The sequence below is a fragment of the Xenopus tropicalis genome, chromosome 7, assembly GCF_000004195.4.
Source record: "Xenopus tropicalis strain Nigerian chromosome 7, UCB_Xtro_10.0, whole genome shotgun sequence".
Classification (NCBI taxonomy): domain Eukaryota; kingdom Metazoa; phylum Chordata; class Amphibia; order Anura; family Pipidae; genus Xenopus; species Xenopus tropicalis.
Genome location: NC_030683.2, coordinates 63095008 through 63116020, shown reverse-complemented (window position 1 = coordinate 63116020; position 21013 = coordinate 63095008).

The window sequence follows — 21013 nt, the reverse complement described above, 5'->3', positions numbered from 1 at the left end:
AGTTCCTATTCTCTGAGCATGTGTGTAACTTGATCCTGTCTCCTGTTCTGAGCTACACATGCCCACCAGCCAATCAGAAGCGGATCTGGCAGAGGGGAGGGGGGAGGGAATGAAACACATGTGCAGTATGAAGCAAGGAGGGAAAGGAAGGGAGAATACCTTTTTAGAGATGGCTGCCTGTTCAAGAAAATGTGAAGTAAGTGTGACTGAGTAAATATTTGATTAGGTGAGCCAAAAGTGTGGCATGTTTACTAAACAATAGTATGCTTTTTAAATTTTGACTTGCACTCTCCTTTAAGTCTCTTAAAAGTGCTTTACCTTGTGTAGTGACAGGAGCAGCAAATCCTAATGGATCATATAGGCTATTTATTGTGGACAGGACACCTCTGCGAGTGAAGGGTTTTTCCTCTCCATTTACTTGGAAGGCAAAGGTATCAGACTGTAAGTTCCACAGAAGTCCAAGGCTCCGTTGAACAGGTAAAGAGTCAGCTCCTAAGTCTCTGAGAGCTCTTAGATCATTCAAATGGTCCTGAGAGGGGAAGGCTTGCATCACTTCTTTGCTGTTGGAAGTTATTTTGTGAAGCCTAAGGTTTAAGCAAGCAAGAGCTTCCTGTGCCCTTTTGAGAAGACAGATTGCAGCTTTACTTGAGAGTAAGGATTTTAAGCAGTCATCTACATAAAAGTCCTTTTCAACTAATTGCTTGACATCTGACCCATACTCCACCTCACTTTCCTGAGCAGAGCATCTGAGCCCGTAGATTGCAACTGCAGGGGAAGGGCTCTTGCCAAAGATGTGTACCCTCATTCGATACTCTGTGATGTCTTTGGAAGGATCATTGTCTCTGTACCAGAAAAAATCTCTTTTTCTGTCTTTCTGTCTTTCTCTCTTACAAGAAAACAGTGGAACATTTGTTGAATGTCAGCAATAAAGGCAATTGAGTCTTTACAGAAACAAAGGAGTACTCCCAGAAGTTTGTTATTGAGGTCAGGGCCAGTAAGGAGAACATCATTTAGGGAGACACCTTTGAACTTAGAACTGGAATAAAAAACCACTCTAATCTGCCCTGGTTTCTTTGGATGATGTACTCCAAATATTGGTAAGTACCAGCATTCCTCAGTGTCAGTGAGGGTGGGAGCTAGCTCTGCATGACTGTTCTCGAATATTTTCCCCATGAAGGTAAAGAAGTGATCTTTCATCTCTGTTTTCTTTTGAAAGCTGCGCTTGAGAGAGTTGAAACATTTTAGGGCTTCCTCTCTGTTGTTAGGTAGGCGTTGCCTCCGAGGTCTAAAGGGTAGAGGTGCGACCCAACTGTTGGCATGATTTTTATCTAGCCCCTGCTCCATTATTTCTAAGAAGAGTTTATCCTCAATAGACATTGCTACCTGATTATCCTCTTTTGATCTATGAAACACTGTGCACCCTAGATGATCTTGATCACTGTTATAAGCATTGTTGTCATCAAAGGGGTTTAAGAGGGAGTGAGTCAGGCTTGTATTTAAAGGCCTTTCTTTTATGGGGAAGTTATTGTGACATGGTTAGAAGATGGAGGGACGGCCATTTTCTAGTGTGTTTGTGAGCATGCTGTTTACATAGGCTGGTTTGTGCACACTTCCAAGACAGACGTCTCCTATTATGACCCATCCTAGGTCCAACTTCTGTGTGTAAGGAGCATTGTTTGGACCATTAATCTGGTCTCTTGCTTTATGGACCTGTAAGATATCCCTCCCAGGGAGAAGCAGTATCTGAGCCTTGGGGTTAAGTTCAGGGATTAAGAACATTATAGGTTTTAAGTGCACGTGGTGCTGTGCTACATCTGGTGTAAGGATTTCGGATCTATTGTCAGGAATCCTGTTGCATTCAATTATGGTTGGCAAGGGTAAGTGTACCTTTTTCAGGGGGAAAGAGTTAACTTACCATCCATCTGTTAGGCTAGGTGATAGGGATATTATATATCATATATATTAGGTGACAAAAAACAATTTAATTTCAGCTAGTGATTCAGCCTTTAGAACTGTATAGCCCCTGTGTATAGTGCACTTGCATATTGCACCTGTGTATAGTACCTGCGTATTGCACCTGGGTATAGCACCTGTGGGAGTGGAATGAAATCTGCAGCAAAAGTTCAGAGTTGGTTCTTCGGTAAAGTTTACAGTCTACAGATTCTCATTTTCAGTCTTCATTTCTGCACTGCCCCGAGCCCTGTCTACATCTGTGCCTTGACTGGTCAATTTTACTGTCTGATTGGAGAATCCACAAGAAGAAAGATCCAATCAGAGCACAGTTGATTACAGCAGAACGGAGCTTGCAGGAGCAGGAGAAAATTTCCAGGACAGTGCAGAAACGGAGTGAGGTTTTTTTTTTTTTTTCTTTTAAGGTGCCAAGCAGGTTTGGGGAGGCTTAGTCTCCCCTAGCCTTATTGAAAATCCGCCTATGCATGCTTCTCAGAATCAGCATGAAAATCTGTTTCCAGGTGCCAGAGGTGGTTGGAGGTTACAGAGCAGTGCAAAAGCAATCACTTATATAGATCCAGAACACAGGGTTCAACCCTAGCAGATCAAGGAGGAAAGTGGATTAAGGTCTTGACCCCCAATCAGAGCAATTGTTGTCCGCATGTTCAGGCTGCTTGCCAGCTAAGGTGATAGACTGTGCACTTGAGAAAATCATTCTGCTTCTTATCAAAAAGGATTTCATAACCCCCAACCCCCCCTTCCCCCGCAGAACATCTATAACAGACTGGCTGCTGCTGAAAAACTAAGCTCAGGGTTTGTTAGAAATCATCAAAACAAAACTCTGCAGTTATACACGCTTCCTCTCATACATGCACATAGACAAGGTGAAAGTAGAAATGCAGCTTCTCATTTTTCAGTATGCGTCCTTACTGTTACTGGAGAGAGCAAGGCATGTGATAAAAAAATCTAATTTGCTCTTTGATCGCACACTCTTGCTGTACAATTGCAAGGACAGTGTGCAGAGGAAATACAGTATCTGGAATTTAAAATTGATAGTTCCAGGATGCTAAAAAATCTGACTGGATAAAATTTTAAGAGTAAAAAAGTGGAGGGGCATCATCCCACCTTTCAAACACTAATTTTACCAAAGCATGAAAAACAGTGAATACTTACTTTATGTAAAGAAATATTGTTTGCCATTTTTTACTCATCAAAAAGAGTTATGAAAAACATAGTGGATTTATCTAGAATACTGGGGACCATCTGCCCCAAGTGTTCTTTCTGTAAATTCAGCTGAGCAAGTTTAGACTAATTAAAAACATTGCCAAAAACAAAGATATGGTACTCCATATTTACACTGTATGTGTATGTGCCTCTGAAGATGCCCCAGTAGCTCCCCGTCTTCTTTTCTGCACAAAGTCTGTTCTGCTGTCAGTTACAGAGTTTAGGGACCCACTCACAATATACAGTACTGTATGCACAGAATATAAATATCACAATAGCTGACTAGTTGATTAGTAAATAATAGAGCTGTTATACCAATGGAATTAACATCAGAAATTAGCTCTGTAGCATCACCGTCTATAACAGACAATCCTCTTCCCCTTAAGCTTAGCTTCTCAAGATCTTGCCCAGAGCACACTGAGCATGTGAGTGTCACAGGCACTGTCCAAGATGGGCAGCTCCAATGTCAAGTTTGAAGTCCTGGATTGTTACTACTATAGAAAACCTCTTGTTTTTTGTTGTTTTATATGTGAAAAAAATTTCTGTAAAGAGTCTCCTTGCAAGTGCTTTTTCTACAGAAAACAAGCCCAACTTTGATAGTCTTTCTTCACGGTTTAATTGTTTCATTCATTTTTCAGTTAATTAAAGGAGCAGTATTCTCCTTTGTTCAACATAAGTTCAATGAATACAGTTTCAGCCTGTTTTCTATCCAAGTGCAAATATTTAGTTCAAGGCCAATATTCCATAATTTAATCTGTAACATTATATGTAGTATGGTATCACAGGCTTTAAAGTAGATCCCATCCAATGCAAACTCCAGATGTAATTAATTCAGTGAAAGCAAATCATTTATCTAGCAAGATCTATTCCAGGTAAAATTATAACTGATGCAAACTCACTTTATTGTGATTTAAAATGTATTATTATTATTAACATATATTTATAAAGCACCAACATATTCCACAGCGCTGTACAATAAGATGGTTTATACATACAGAATTACATACATTAACACACAAAGCAACCAATAACTAATAAAAGAGGTGAAGAGGTCCCTGCCCAAAAGAGCTTACAGTCTATAAAGAGAAGAGGTTGAAACACAAAGTGAGGGAATTGGCAAGATTAAGGAGAGATGTAGCACAGGGTATTGCTTTTAGCAGCATGCTGAAGTTGTACTAAACTGAATGAAGGTAAGGCTGAAGGCCTAAGGTCACTGCGAAGTGATCGTTTCTCTTGTGAAGACACTAAGCATTATTTACTATTGATATCTTGACCTTCTGACCCGGCCTGACCCTCTACTCCAAACCTAGCTGACCAAGCCTGTCTGACCATCCTTTTCACCTCACGATTCTGCTACTGACACCCAGTTTGGCACTCCTGCCACTCCTCCACTTGGTCCAGTCCTGTTCCACTTCCAGCGAATGTTCTCCTCAGTGGGAGGTGTAGGAGAGGTCTTTCCTCTACGAATTCTTCCGGTGATGCTTTCCTCTGCTGCCCTGATAGTATCACTTCGCCAGAATGGAAGAATCTGAGGAAATCTCATTCATGCATCCCCTTACCCACCAACTGGCTGCTCTTACTCAGGCGGTACAAGAACTTCAAACCGGTTTTCAACAAGTTCAGGCCCAGTAACAGACTGCCTGGAGAAGCTGCTGCTGTAGCCTCAGCCCCTCTACCCGCTGCTGTTTTGGCTCCTGTGACTAAGCTTAAGCTCTCCCTGCCGGAGCGTTTTTCGGGGGATCGCAAGAAGTTCCGGGCCTTCATGAACAGTTGCAAGCTAGAGTTCACCCTGAACCCCCAAGTTTATGTGACCGAACAATCTAAAGTGGGATTCGCTATTTCGCTCATGTCCAGGGAGCCTCAGACCTGGGCCCATCGCCTTCTGGAACAACAAAGCCCACTGCTCAGAGATTCTGCTGCTTTTTTCCACGAAATGGCACTATGGTATGATGATCCTCAAAGGGAGGCCACGGCTGAAGCCACTCTCAGATCTCTTGTGCCAGGGGAGACGGCCTGTCGAAGAGAATGTAACAGACTTTCGCAACCATGCTGCTGACACCCAGTGGAATCCAGTGGCTCTGAAACACCAATTCAGGATGGGCTTATCGGAAAGCTTAAAGGACGAGTTAGCTTGTGTTGGAGTACCGGAGGATTTAGAATCTCTTATCGACTCGGTGATAGTTTGAGAGAGAGGAGACTGGAGAAGTCTGGCGTGTTTCAACCTAGTTGGCTGATCCCCAAGTCGCCTCTTTTCTCCAAACCCACTGTGGCTCCGACCGCCGCTGCCTCCTCTTCATCCGGGAACCCTGAGCCTATGCAAATTGGTCTTATTCGTTCCCCACTGATGCCTGAATTTGTGCCTATACTGTGGAGCTTCCGATCATCTCCTTCGCACTTGCCCTGTGCGGCCTACAAGTAAGAGATTTGTCCAGTTCTTCTTAGCGCTGAAGCAGGTGAGGGGCTGTCTCTTATGTCTGTTAATGCTGTTTTACAGTGGTCAAGAGGAACGCTACAGATTCCAGCGTTGATTGGGGGGCTTGTGGATGCTTTATTGATCAGGACTTTGCCCTTTCTCATGATATTTCGTTAAAGTCAAGATCCAGCCCACTGATGGTTAAGTTGGCAGATGGATCTAACATTTCTTCAGGTCCTGTACTTTTTTTTTTACTTTGTTCCTTTGTTAATAAAGATTCAACAGCATAGTGAAACCTTATCGTTTGACGTGGTTTCTTCTCCATTGTATCCCCTCATCCTGGGGTTTCCATGGCTTAAGGCACACAACAGTCTCAATAATTGGGGTTCCAACCAAATAACATTTTCATTGAACCTGTGCAACCGTCATGTTTTTTTCTCTGGAAATTTGCAGGTACTGTCATCTGATCCTCGTCTCAAACGCATCCCTGAACCCTATCAGGAATTCCTAGATGTCTTTGATGAAAATGGGGCTGATGTACTTCCCCCTCATCAGATTTATGACTGTCCTGTGGGCCTTCTTCCTGGAGCTACCATTCCGTTTGGACAGATCTATCCCCTTTCTGAACCAGAACTGACTGTCCTCAAGGACTACATTGAGGAAAATCTCAAGAAGGGATTTATTCATCCGTCAACTTCTCCCGCTGGAGCAGGCATTTTCTTTGTAGAAAAGAAGGATCATTCCTTACACCCTTGTATTGGCTATTGAGATTTGAACAAGGTTACCATTAAGAACCGGTACCCTTTGCCCCTTATTTCGGAACTTCTTCAGAGACTACGGACTGCTTGTGTATTTATTAAACTCGACCTTCGGGGGGCATATAACCTAGTCTGTATCCTGCAAGGGGACGAATGGAAAACAGCCTTTTGCATCCATTATGGGCAATTTGAATATTTAGCAATTCCCTTTGGTCTTTGCAATGCTCTAGCGACGTTCCAACACTTTGCGAACAACATTTTCAGGGACTTCCTAGATCTTTTCGTCATAGTATTCCTCCTCTTTGGAAGAACATCAGATCCATGTTAAGCAAGTATTCTCCAGGTTACGGACTTACAAATTTTTTGCCAAGCTAGAAAAATGAGTTTGAGAGATCCTCCATAGAGTTCCTTGGTTTTATTATCTCATCTGATGGAATGTCCATGGACTCTCATAAGGTCTCTGCTATTGGATTGGCCTGTTCTTAACCTTGTCAAGCCAGATGGGCGCTTTTCTTCTCTAGATTTAATTTCCATGTTACCTTCAGACCCAGTTCATCTCGCATGTTTCTTGCATCTGAAAGTGACTCTACCACCTACTTCAGGCGGAACTGCTCGATAGGATTCAATGTGCCTCCAAAGCTATGGACAATCCACCGGTGGGTACTACTCTCCAAAATGACTACCTCATAACCTGTAACAAGATTTTCATCCCTGAAGTCCTACACCTTGCTGTTCAGTTCAGTCTCCAGTGCTCAAATGGGACATTATTGAGTTAGAGAGGGTCCAGAGAAGGGCAACTAAGTTGGTAAAGGGTATGGAAAGTCTCAGTTATGAAGAGAGACTGGCCAAGTTGGGTCTGTTTACACTGGAGAAGAGGCGCTTAAGAGGTGACATGATAACTATGTATAAATATATAAGGGGATCATATAATAACCTTTCTAATGTTTTACTTACCAGTAGGTCCTTCCAACGGACACGAGGGCACCCACTCTGTTTAGAAGAAGGGAGGTTCCATTTAAATATTCGGAAAGGATTTTTTACTTTGAGAGCTGTGAAGTTGTGGAATTCCCTCCCCGAATCAGTTGTACTGGCTGATACATTATATAGCTTTAAGAAGGGGCTGGATGGATTCTTAGCAAGTGAGGGAATACAGGGTTATGGGAGATAGCTCTTAGTACAAGTTGATCCAGGGACTGGTCCGATTGCCATCTTGGAGTCAGGAAGGAATTTTTTCCCCTCTGTGGCAAATTAGAGAGGCTTCAGATGGGGTTTTTTGCCTTCCTCTGGATCAACTAGTGGTTAGGCAGGATGGACGTATGTCTTTTTTCAACCCAACTTACTATGTTACTATGTTACTATGTTACCTTGAGGTACTCAAGTTTGTCCATGACCATCCAGTATCTGGCCATTTGGGGGTCCGTTAAATGCAAGAACTTGCCAAGAGATATTTTGGCATAGCTAAGGACTGCTTCAAATATGTCACTTCTTGTCAAACATATGCCCGATTTAAGGACTCTCACTCATGCCCGATGGGGTTGCTTTAGCCTCTTCCAGTTCCTGAGAGACCGTGGGAAAGAATTTCCATAGACTTTATCGTGGATCTTCCTAGGTCGGCGGGCTACAACACGATCCTGTTAGTGGTTGATGGTCTTACAAAGATGGCTCATTTTATACCTCTGTCGGGTCATCTGCTGCTACGACGGCTGAAGTGTTCATCAAAGAAGTTTTTCGGCTCCACAGCTTGCCTAAAGAAATAGTTTCTGACCGAGGTTCACAATTCACATCTCGTTTTTGGAGATCATTGTGCCAGGGACTTCATATTCATCTTGCCTTGTCCTCGGCTTTCCACCCTCAAATGAATGGACAAACCGAGTGTACCAATCAGACATTAGAGCAGTATATAAGATGCTTCTCTTCTTATTCTCAGGAAGATTGGGCTGCACTCTTGCCTTTAGCAGAGTCTTCCTATAACAACGCAGTACAAGAGCAACTTACTTATAAGAGACACGCCGATAAGAGATGAAGAAAGAGTCCTGAATTTAAGGTTGGTGATCTCGATTGGCTATTCATTCGTAACCTCAAGCTCTCATGTCCTTCTAAGAAGCTGGGTCAAAGATTCGTGAAGCCTTTTCCAATCATCAAACAGATCAATCTTGTTGCCTATAAATTAAGGTTACTTTTTAATCTCCGGGTGCATCCAGTGGTTCATGTTTCTCTATTAAAAAGTACTGTGGAAAATCCTTTTCCTGGTCGTGTTGAGATCCCTACTGAACCAGTGACTATTCTTGACACATAAGGGTTGATTCACTAAAGTGCGATAAGCGTTATCACATGCTTTTTTGCGTTAAAATTGACGCGAAAAAAAAATGCTAAAGTATTATCGCATGCGGTAAGTCGCATATCACGTGCGTTAATTAGCATGCAACCGCATACGTTAATTTTACCGTATTGCGTTAAATAGCGCACAGAAATAATACTAACGCATGATTCACAAACACTTAGACGCGCTAAATATCGCATTACTCTATGTGAAAATTAACACCTACTTGGAGCAGGCGATAATTATAGAGTCAAGCAGCGTGCTGTGTTAATTAGCGAGCGTTGCATCACATACTGCACGAAAATAGTCTTTGCGACTTAAATAGCGCAAACAGCATCGCGTCTAAATTAACGCAAATATCCTTTTAGTGAATTGTGCGTTAAGACGCAAAAAATTAGACACTATTACATTTTTAACGCATGCTATAAATAGCGCTCGTTACGGCTTTAAAGCTACACCCCGCAAACAACAGCCAATCAAATTTCACCCATTGACCTTTATGGGGAAATTGAAACTGCTGCCAATTTAACAGCTTTGAGGCTAAACTCCCTATGAGTGAACAGCCAATCAGATTTTACCTATTGACTTGCCGGAAATTCAACCTGCTGCCATCCTCATAATAATAACACCGGGGTCCCCAAACTTTGCAGAGTTAGGCACCAGGTAACTGTGGTTCAAGGTTAGAAAAAGTGGGTGGAGCCACCAACAGCCTATCAGATTTTACCTGTTGACTTTTAATGGGGAAATCCAACCTGCTGCCATTCTCACAGTATTAACCCCAGGGTCCCCAAACTTTTCACAGTTTGTCACTAGGGGACTTCAGTTTTAGTTTTGAAAAGTGGGCGGGCCACCAATAGCCAATCAGATTTCAGCTATTGATTTTTATTGGTTTGGTGCCAGGGTTTCCAAACTTTGCACAGTCAGTCATTGGCTGACTACGTACTCAAGGTTAGAAAAAGTGGGTGGGACTACCAAAAGCCAATCACATTTCTTTCATTGTTTTCAGTGGGGAAATCTTAACTGCTGCCATTCTCACATGTTTAATGTCAGGGTCCCCAAACTTCGCAGTTTGTCATTGGGTGACTACGTTCCAAGTTTAGAAAAGTGGGCGGGGCCAACAAGAGGCAATCAGATTTCACCTATAGAATTCATATGTTTTAAGTTAAACTGCTGACGTTCTTTAAATATTAGTAATAAGGTAACGGCGGTTCAGAGTTAGGCTGTTGGTTGGTTGGATTTTAACTATTGATTTTCTATGGGGAAATTCAACCTGCTGCCATTCTCACAGTATTAACACCAGGGTCACTAGAGGACTGCATTTTCAGGTTTTAAAAAGTGAGTGGAGCCACCAACAGCCAATCAGACTCCTTTATTGAATTTTTTTTGGTTTAAATTTAAAATGTTGCCTTTCTCACACTATTTATGTTAGGGTTCCCAAACTTTCTAAAGCATTCAAGTCAGCTGGGACAGCTGAAACTTTCATCAGAAAGATGTGAGCAGGAACCTTGACTCTGAAATGGCAGTTGATGTAATCTACTTGGACTTTGCTAAATCATTCAAAACAGTAATGCACAAAAATGATTACTTGAACACGCATAATATCCATAATATCCATATATATGATACTAAAATCTACAATAAAGATAGATATTTGTATATAGTTTATATAAGTATGCAAGTGTATAGATACGTTGGTACGATAGGTTGGTAAGAGTGTGTGTATATATGTTTGGTTGGAGGGGTTGAACTTGATGGACCAAACTTATATATATTACCATGTAGCCAGAAAAGGTGGTCTGGTAATTTTTATCGGAAAAAAAGTTTTACACCAGCACACCCTTACCTCCTCCGGAGAATTACTACTTGGTGCACAGCCTAGAGAGTCGGCACTCTCCACACAGTCCGGTCAAAATATTTCAGCCAGCACAACAAGTAAAGTGCAAACAGGGCTTGGCCCCTGCTTGCACTTTACTTGTTGTGCTGGCTGAAATATTTTGACCTGACTGGTAATTTTTATCAACACAGAACACATTGGGTTCATAAGATTCACTAAAGGTTGATAAAATGAGCGCTATTTATAGCATGCTTTAAAAATTGTATCGCTTCTTAGTTTTTGTGACTTAACGCTTGATTCACTAAAAGGACACGCATCATAATTAAGAAGTGATTTTATTGTTGTTATTTATCTGGCAATAACACATTTTCAAGCAGTATTTTCCGCCACATGCAATATATTATGCATGCGATACTACCTCGCGATATTCCACAAGTAAGCGTTACGCATCGTGTACCACATGACTTCCACCATTTTGTGCAGTTCCGCTGTGATGGTTGAGATGGAGAGCGCAGAAGGTGCAGATGCGCAATTAGCACCCGTGGAGCTACCAAATAATCAGCAATATTGTACACAGTAGTGGAGGTAATAAACAAGTGAATAACATGAAGGAGGCATGAGTGCTCACAGATGCCAAAAACCAAACAACAGAGTAAAAAAAACAGAGGTCACAATACACAAAACACACAATTCAAAACAGAAAGGAACAAAGCAACTTCTAGATCAGAGATTTAGCACAAACCACCAAACATACAAGTGTTAGTAAATGTTAATTGGAAATTGAAATACCTATTCATGTTAATGACAGCAATGACAGTTCAGATGTTAGTAAATATGACACAACACAAACTCAACACAAAAACAAAAAAAACATATGTGCACCTTCACATTTGTCCAGCATTGAGGACAAGAGGCCTGGCTACATTAGCAGCCCACAATTGTCTTACATTGAAGGTACATATAAAGATTATCATCCAGAGGAAGCAAGTGAAGTGGAAAGTGAGGAACTTCACAGTACAGTTATACAGAATATAAGGGAGAGGGATGGGAGTTAGTGAGGCCAGTTAGTAGCAAGTTGTAGTAGTTTAGTAGGGTTAGTGTCAGAGCATGCCTTAGTATTCTATTGATTACACTGTAAAGAAAGGGATTCATTTGGGCAACAATGAGTATCAAATAGTTACTATGTTGTGATGGGATTGCTTATTGTAGCCAATGCAATAAAATAATTCATATATTTTGTTTAAGTCTGGAACTGGAGGTGGTCATTGTAAAAAGGTTTTTTTCACATGAACTTTGTAATGTCCAAAAATACCAGAATTACATTATTGTCCATGAAGTTGTATGTTTCATGTCATGATGATCATCATTGAGAAGATTGGCAAAAATATATCATTTTTTTCCAACAACATCAAAAAGGTCAGTGGGTTGTAAAGTCAGCAAGACAGCTCCACAGAGAACCACAACAATCTCCTGAAATGGAAAAGAGGTTTATTATTGATAATGCAAGACCGATGCAAACATTAGTCCTATGTGATTCAAGTGCTATGTAATTAAACATTTCTGTTTTTACTATTTGTTGTGGGGTGGGGGAACTCAACCGCTCCAAGGGACATGAGCCTTAAAGAATAACTAAACCTTTTTTTTTCTATTATTAAAATTGCTCTAAACAGCTTCCCAGATTGCCTACCTTTGTCCCTCTGTTCTTTCTAAACTGGTTGCTGAGTTACAAGGTACTGCAGTCCTCTCTTTCCTTGTTCAGCGTGAAGATCCGCCCCCACTTCCTGTTCAGGTCTCTCACTACTCCGACAAGTGTTGTCGAAGTGGAGAGCCCTTCTGCGCATGCCTGGAGGCAGCAGGAGCCAGCCTGTGCATAAGCAGGCTTTTTTCCCAGGAGGGTGTGGGCTTCCACTCCTTGTGAAGAACTTCCAAACATGGCACATGTGACTGCAAAACACCAGGGGGAAGTGCTGGACACGGTGGATTAAGGTAGTCTTATATTAAAAATTAAGGTAGTGTAAAGTGTAGAGAATAGTAGCCTAAGGCTAAATATATGATTTGTTTTTTTAACATTTACATCTCCTTTAAGTGCTTAGTGAATCCTAGTTACTGTAAATGCAGAAACATGGCATATTGCCACTCACTACTGCTGAGCTCAATAAAATACATGAGCATTTTTAGTGTACAACTATTTTCACAGGAAATAAAAAGAGTATTGTTTGAGATGTTGTTTTGTGTTTGTTTTTTATTGTAGTAAAGATTGTAGGTACTTACACGCAAAGTAATTGTTTACGATTTCTCCCCATACTCGATTGCCTCTATCATCTGCACTTTGTACACGATATATGGGATGAATTGGGTCATCTAGGCCACAAACCCAGGCATGACAATTTGCAATATTGTACAGTACAGCAAACGTTACTACAATTTGTGCCACTTTACTGGGGCTGTAAATCAGGCTTCCACTCGACTTGTCAAGACATCAGAAGTGGATTTCCACAACCCCAGCACAGAAGTTTGACAGTGATAGGAACAGTATGGTATCTGCGTGCTAGTGGCTGCAGATAAGGCTCCAGTACCTCATACAGGCCATAGATTGCTGCTCTATTTAACTAATAGCACCTCGTTATTTCCTCCTCTGATAATCCCTCTAGAGTTGATCTTTCCCTGAAAACTGTAGGATACATCACTCTAGAACAATCACATAGTTGATCCTCTTCTTTACAAGGCAAGAAAAATCAGACTGCAAAGTCCATGTTGTGTTGCCAAACGCTCACGAGGCGCAATGTTCTTTAAGTACTGCCTCCCCCAAGTAGGTGTTAATATTCGCACAGCTTCTTGCGATATTTAGCATGTGTAACGCTTTATGTGCTTTTGTGAATCATGCGTTAGTATTCTTTCCATTCTATAATTACCGCAATGCGGTTAAAATAACGCATTGCTGTAATGTGCTATGTAACGCATGTGATTTGCGGATTATCGCATGCGAAAGGACTTTGATGAATCAGTACTTATTTATTGCATGCTTTTTAACACAAAAAACCATGCGATAAACGTTATTGACCTTTAGTGAATCTGCCCCATTTTTGATGTACAGTACACACTAAGGAAAATATACATTTCTACCATAGGTAACTGCACTAAAGTGAATTTTTCTCCAGTGCAGTAACCTATTGTGACCAATCAGACATTAGCCTTTATCTGTCTAGTGTAGCTGTAATAATGTAATGAAATGTTAAATTGAATGTTACCTATGCCCCAGCAATATTTAACACTCTTTTAAGTTTCTAATGGACATGCATCATGAGGTAAGAAAACAAACTTAGCATATTTTGTCTAAAATGAAAGTCAATTGCCTTAGCAATACACTGTTATTTTGCCTTACCATAGTCCTATATGTAATATTTGGCTTTACTTACCCATTTGTCTTTTTCTATGTGCTTGTAAAAAGGAATAAATCAAAGCAATCTACAAAATGATCTAATAAGACAAATAGTCATGCTTATTGAATGAAAAGTAGGACATTTTTTACTGGCAGATTTTTATGAAACATAATAAATATACATGGAAAATGTCTGTATGTTTTTCTGTTAAATTCTGTGTTTTCTATTGGGAAGAAAAGTCTACATCCCATACATCAACATTCACTATGGTACTATGCTGAAATTAATTTTGTTAAAATAGGGTCAAACTAGGAATTCAAGGTCTTACTCAGGAGAATTGTAAGACTAAGGACCACACAACCTTTTTGCCATGACGATGTTGGGGCCAACTGTGATTTTGGTGTTTAAGTAAAAGTTGGCTTTTCCTGAAATGTATTGTTACAGCAGATAATTTTGTGTATTTACTCCAGCTATCTTATCCAAGGCACAGGGTAGTTTTAAAAGATGGAGTAAAGGAGGCAACCAACACAGGATGCCCCCTATCAGACCTATTTTTCTAATATAAAATTAGAAAAATAGGTACTATAGCAACTTTCAGAAATGGCAGAGCCTTAAGGTGGCCATACGTGTTAAGATCTGCTCGCTTGGACCTGGGGCCAAACGATCGAATTATAATGACGGCAATGGGCACAGTTGGTTCGGGGACTGCATCAACGCGCCGATGCGGTCCCCGATCTGACTAAATCTTTTAACCAATTTCAGGCCAGATATTGGTCGGACATGCCCCTCGTTGCTGCCCCTACATGGGCCGGCTGGCAGTAAAAAGGTTAAAGGAGGAACAAAATGTCTTAATTTCCTATATATATTTAATTATATAATTAGGGGGGGGGCCTAATTGGTTAAGATTTATTGGTCAGTGCATTGCCCTTTTTTGACATTTTTAGCATTGTACTACCCTCAGACTCAGGCCCACGGGTTCTAAACATGTCAGAGGGGTGCACCATTTTGACTCTTATATATGTATATAAATTTATATACCTTGGGTATATTTTTTTGGCAGTTCAGATAGCGTTTATGCAACTTTTTACTTAATCCAAACTGGAGGAGCACCGTAAAATGTTTATTTGGAATTTGGAAATTATATCAATAAATGACTTTCCTTGGTAGAGTTTATAACTACTGTTATACAAAATGCTTTTCTGGAGTCTGGTATAAATCATTTAAACTAGGATGCACTGAACTCTTGTATTCAGTATTCGTACAAATTCCTGAACAGATTCAACTGAATAGGTCAGTGTATTAATAAAACACCTGCATTTCTCTCATGTTAGTGTCATTACCTATACACAAAGAAGAAAAGGTAACCTCGCACAAGAGTAATGGGTGCACAATATGTGTATAATGCAATTACAAGTGAAATAGAAAGACACAAAAATAATGGCACACCAAATAATAAATTTAAAATCAATCTTTATTTAGTCTAATTAAGATTAAAAATCCGTAGGTTAAAAAACAAGAAAAAGAATGGAAAAGTCAAGAGTTAAAAATATAAAGGGCAATCTTAGTACCTATAAATTCAAACAAGGTCAGGAACAGACCAAATTGATGTTCTATCAATGGCTGATGTTTCTTAATATAGTAACTAGACTAGCAAAATGTTGCAAACTCTTGAAAGTAACGATTTGAATGAACTGCAATCAAAAAGCTACCTATGGGAATAATTCTAAGTGTATCGAAAGATTTGGAGTTCTACTGTCTTTAATTGTCAGAACACAGAACCTTTTTCCCAGTGATTGAGCCACATTGAGAGCAGCTAGGGAGAGCTGCCAAACACATCACGATATTAGCAACAATTGTTGCGAATGGAGCTGTAACATTACCATACGGCTGCTTGCACAGGACATGAGACTGATCGATACACTTAGAATTATTCCCATAGGTAGCTTTTTTGATTGCAGTTAATTCAAATTATTGTGATCAAACTGAGATATTTGACAAGTGTGTCTTGCTGGGTTAGGTGCAGTCAGTTCATCTTGGACTTTTGGACAGTCAATCTTTTCAACTTGATTTTACCTTTTTGCCTCATTCAGAATGAATCAATGTCCACAAATTTTTTTGTACAAATAAACTTTGTTTATTTTGAACAAAACTGACAATCAGTGTCCATGAAGTTTGTTTTGCATCATGAAGATAACCAAAAATTAAATAAAGTTTTTTCTTCTTTTTTTCAAAAGATGAACGCTCCTCGTCTGGGCTCCACTCCCCACAGCGTCATCCTGAAATGCAAGGAGAAACATTAGTGTGGAGGCAAGTGAGAGAGGGTCACTCGTCGGTGGATGCGACGTGGCCTTCTTCTCAGATGAGGAGCCGGCCAACATTCCCCAGCAGCGGCAGCTCCAACCCCAGGCCACAGGAGAGGGAGTGGCCCACAAGGAACTGCTAAAAGATAGGTTCCACAAAACCCTAATCTGAAATCACAAAGCGCTGATGCGCAAATTAGATCTGGTGCATACCGACTTGTGTGTGGCCACTAATGCCTACAATGAAGGTCAGGCACGCCAGGCCGCACACGAGTCGGCAATGCTAAGCCTCCATGAGGCAGACGCGGCCCGTAAGGCACAATACGAGGCTGTCATGTTGAGGCTACATGAGGCAGACAGGGCCGTAAGGCCCAACACGAGGCTGCCATGTTAAGCCTGCAAGAGGAGAAGGTAGAGCTTAAAAGGCAAAAAGTGGCTCTGTTGGCTGAACAAAATTCACTCATAAAACAACAAATTGCTGCCCTCCAGCAACAGGGCCAAAAGCCAACAGAGTCAACAAGCTCTACCAGTGGAGCTGCTGGTGAGAGCATAGCTCCCCCTCCTGCAGGTTCAACAAGGCAGCTTCGCAAACGAAAATAAATTGTGCATGTGCAGATTAGGGTTTTGTGGAACCTATCTTTTCTATCTTTTCTTTCTTTTCTTCGGCCTATGTTTTTTTTTGGTTTGTTTTTGGCTTGTTTGCAGGTGTTAAACCTGGATAAAAAAATGATTTGGGAAGTGTTCCCTGCAAATAAAGCTTATTTTTTTGGAAAAGTTGTTTGGTATTTCTTGTGTATGGGATTAAAGATTGTAGGTACTTACAGGCAAAGTAATTGGTAACAATTTGTCCCCGGACTTGACCCCCTCGGGCATCCACACGTTGTACAGGATCTGGTGGATGGATGGGTCCTCCAGGTCATCGGCCAAATCACCTGGAAAGCCATGCCGGTTCGCAAGATTGTGAAGTACAGCACACGCACCAACAATGTTGGCAACTTTGGTGGGGCTGTACATCAGGCTGCCTCCTGACTTATCGAGGCAGCGAAACCAGCTTTTTAGGACCCCAAATGTCTGCTCAATCACAGACCGCACTCTCACATGTGCTTGGTTAAAAGCACGCTCGGCCTGTGAACGCGGCCTGTGAATGGGTGTTAGGAGCCACCGACAGCATGGGACACAGAAAGCAAATGTGGGCAAGTTGTGCTAGATGGGTGACACAAATACTTACCTAACAGCCACCCGTGAGGCATTTGTCCTTTCTCAAAAGATTGGTAAAGTGCGGACTGCCTTAGGATGTAAGCATCGTGAGAGGAGCCGGGGAACCCAGACACGATGCTCAGGATTCATCTTGCTATCACACACCACTTGTATGTTTAGGGAGTAGTAGCCTTTCCTGTTCCGGGAAAATGTGCTCCCTGTCTTGGGGGGGTTGAACGCCACATGGGTGCAATCAATTGCACCCAACAAATTGTGGATGCCACTTACCCCATAAAAATCCCTCTTCATGGCGTTCCACTCGTTCCGATGTTGTGGGAACGAGATGAAATTCCTGGACACCGAGCAGATGGCGTCCAGGACCTGGCCAAGGCACCGTGAAAAGGTGGGCTGTGACACCTCCCCATAAACCCCCCTGACCCTCTGAAAACTTCCAGTGGCTAAAAAGTGCAGGGAGCACAGCAGTTTGACCATCCCGGACACAGCACGGCTTCGGCGAGTCAGTGGTACAAGGGCAGGCTCAAGCAGCTCATACAGGCTGGATATCGCTGCCCTATTGAGCCTGTACCGCCTGACCACTTCATCCTCGCTTAAGCCCTCTAATGTGGCCCTTTGGCGAAAAAGCTGAGGTTGCATAACTCGGGAAGGCTGGGGATCTTGCTGCTCCTCCTCCAAATCCAGCAAAAATTTTAACACTCAAAATTGAAAAATGTGCTCTGCCCAACGCCTCCCCCTATCAGGCGCTAATTAACGCACTTAATGCTTTATGTGCTTTTGTGAATAATTTGTCCGCATTCTTTTCATTCGCTAATTACTGCATTGCGTTAAAATTAACGCATGCGGTTGCACGCAAATTAATGCATGCGATGTGCGACTTAAGGCACACGGCAATACTGTTGTGAATCGCGTGCTAATTTCCGCGTCTATTTTAACGCAAAAAAGCATGCGATAATAATTAACGCACTTTAGTGAATCAATTCTATTATATAATACAATTTTCCCACTGCCATCTAGTGATAAGTTTCACACATTACAACTGATTCAAACATTTCCATGTACAATCAATTTAGCAATAATTCACACTTATACAGTTTCACATTCACATTAATCATTCATATTTTCCAACTCCTTACAATATACTATGAGTTTTACTATTTTTAGTGATGAGCGAATCTGTCCTGTTTCGCTTTGCCGAAAATTCGTAACACTGAAAAAATTCACAAAATGGCTAAAAAAATCTCAAAATGTGGAAAATGAAACATATCCAAAAAACTTGTCGCATGTACTGCATATACTTTATATATTGCATTTGGTCTCTCCCTAATCCTTCATTATTCTCTACCTTTGATAACAGGGCACATACCAGTATCCTAAAATGTAAAAAGTAATTAAAACCACTTTTACTGCAATTTACTGCTATTTATGCAAGAATTATGGGGCCATTGGCAGAGCTGTCCAAGAGACTGTATCATGGGGCATTTCATCTAGTGTGGGTGTGTGTAATATGACATCATCATGCATGCTTGCAATGCATGTGACATTGGTGACAGTGATCATTTGGGATGCTTCACAGCTCTGCATTAGTTCTATTTAGGATGTCTTTCCAATAATATATGTGGGACTTTGAGATTCAGGAGGCACCCTAAACTGGGCCTTGTAGTTTTTACCAGCTGCCTTCTACTGCTCACAGCTGCTGGGAAGTCCCAAGTCCTGGTTACTGTGTCTGGGATCCTTGTGCTGCTGAATGTAGATTATTGAACCAGTCCCTGTCTTTTACCTGTTCATCTACTGGTTCTGACATCTGGTCTTTCTCTCAGACTTAACTTTTGCCTGCTGCCTGTCCCAACATTTGGACACATTACAGACTTTTCCGTTTTCACCTTCCCTTACCAAAGGTCAATCATATAGATTGTCTATTATTTCCATGTCTATTGAATCATTCATTTGTAACAAAATCCACTGTTCTGGCCTTTTCATTCTCCTAACAGCTGTTTGCACATATGCCCTTTCCTGCCAGTCATACACCTGTGGTTCTAGCAGCATGATCCAGCTGAAAAATAAGGAGCCTGCTGGTATCACCTCTTCTCTACAAGAAAAATATAAACTAGAACTGCCTGCTGAGTGGTTCTCCTAAATTACAAGGCGTAAGGGGAAAGAATGCTTGCCTGTGCAGCTGGCAAAGCTAGATAAAAAAGTGAAGGATCAATTGATGAAAAGGCATCTCCTACAGGTTCTATGAATTTTAATCACAAATTAAACAGGAAAACAGAGGATCTCTGAGCAGCATCTACAAATTACTTTTCTATCAAAAAAACAACAGAACTCATTTTGGTCCACCCTTTGCCTCCTTTCCAGCCTGTACTGTGCTTGTAATCCAGCCTCTGCCTGTTCATGAACCAGTCACTCAGCCTCCAGCTTCTGTGTTGGCCTTCTGTTAGCCATAAATTTTGCTTGGAGACTATTACGATTGTTTTATTGCCGAGCTATGTTTTCGTATAAACTTGTAGCTTAAAAGCCTCAGCCATTTTTAACTGCTGGATACCATGTATATGAAAGGCTGTCATGAATATGTAAATACAGGTGCCACTACTCTAGAAAGAACAGCAGTTTACCACAAACAATTTATTTTCTATGCTGGAGCAGATCAAATATAAATAAATATTTAAGTAAAAAAAACTTTCCAGTGGTTATAAAATTATTCCAAAAAATTGGAATAGATCAAACTGCTGGGAATACTTCTGGTTTCCCAGTGTGATCTTTATTTCCCTATTCTGTCTGTTTAAGGTAGCTTCTATATTCCACTGTATAAGGAATACTGATCTTATCGGAGGTCATTAATTTTAACTTCCCTTTTAATTTCCCTTCATTTTTATGGTGTATGTGTAAAGTTATGGTAATTGCTTGATCCCTGGTGGTTTCTGCCATGTTAACACTAGCAAGAAAAGGCAATAATTTAAAAATGTGTCCAACTTACTTTCCCTACCGTTTTATGAATGATAAAAAGCATTTAGATCTAGTGGCATCACATCACCAAATACACCTCTTACATACATCCCCAGTAAGCCGCCTGTGCTACTGTATCTGTATTTTTACAGTGGTAGACATGAAACCATGCACCAAATGATACTTTAGACAATTTTTGTATGTGTATGCTGAGATAAAATGACACCAAAAACCTACTTGTTAAATTATTAATGTAATAAAAAGTTACCTTGTAACTTACGTTACCTTACTTCGTTACTTTACCTTACCTTCTTACGGTAACTCGTAAAGTTACCTGCTCGTTTTTTTCTGATAGAGCTGCTTTTGTAAGTAATTGTTACTTGAAGTTCCCGAACCTGACTGTTTTGCCCTTCTCAAATCAGCTCTTATAATCATATCTAAAATAAGCTAAATAAATTTGGAGACATCCGCCAACATTGTCACAGTTAACAATAGTAATTGTTATGTAACCAACTGTCTTAATTGTCTCAGAATATCTCTCTACATCATACTAGAAGCTCAAAGGTGAACACCCCCTTTAATTAAATTAATAAAAAGGGTGTAGCTAAGGATCCTATAGTTAGTATCCACTCCCATACCCCAACCCCAGAATGCAGGATTGTGCAATGACCTTGCA